Below are 615 nucleotides of genomic sequence, written 5' to 3'. Positions count from 1 at the left end.
TTCTGCCAGCATTCAGGGGAGCCGGTGCGGGAGAGGCGTGCCCCGCCGCCGCCGCTCACCAGCGCCACGCTGTGGGACGCTCGCCCCACTACCGCTTCCGCGGGACAGCGCTCCTTCCCCGCCGTTCCGGTGGTGCTCAGAGACAAGTGTTACGAGAAGCAGGTAACAGCTAGTAAATAATAATGAGAAAACGTTATTTAATGACGTAATGTAGATTCTTCTTGATAAAAGGTGTGTTTCAGATTAATTTACATGACTGCATTTTTTTTCAATAAACAGATGGACAGGGTAATTATCTTTTAAATCAAATTTAATTTTATACAGATCATCCTACATTTTGGACAATAATTTTAGCACTATCACTGTGCATTTCTAATCAAATGGTGTTAAAAGTTTAATCAGCTTTGCAAGCTGGAGGTCATTAGCTTTTTCACATCAAAACTAATTGAGCTTTCACCTGGACATCACTTCAGGCCTGCTATAAAGCATCCTCACTTTCTCCCAAGTTTATGGCGGTTTAGGTGTTTTGTGTAAAAGGATATGAAAACCTTAGGCTAATTATTTTGGGTTTGGTTTTTTTTTTTTTTTTGGTTTTTTTTTAGTCTTTATTGGTAA

This window comes from Chlamydotis macqueenii, chromosome 14 (assembly GCF_036417535.1).
Source record: "Chlamydotis macqueenii isolate bChlMac1 chromosome 14, bChlMac1.mat, whole genome shotgun sequence".
Lineage (NCBI taxonomy): Eukaryota > Metazoa > Chordata > Aves > Otidiformes > Otididae > Chlamydotis > Chlamydotis macqueenii.
This window is presented reverse-complemented; position numbering follows the sequence as displayed.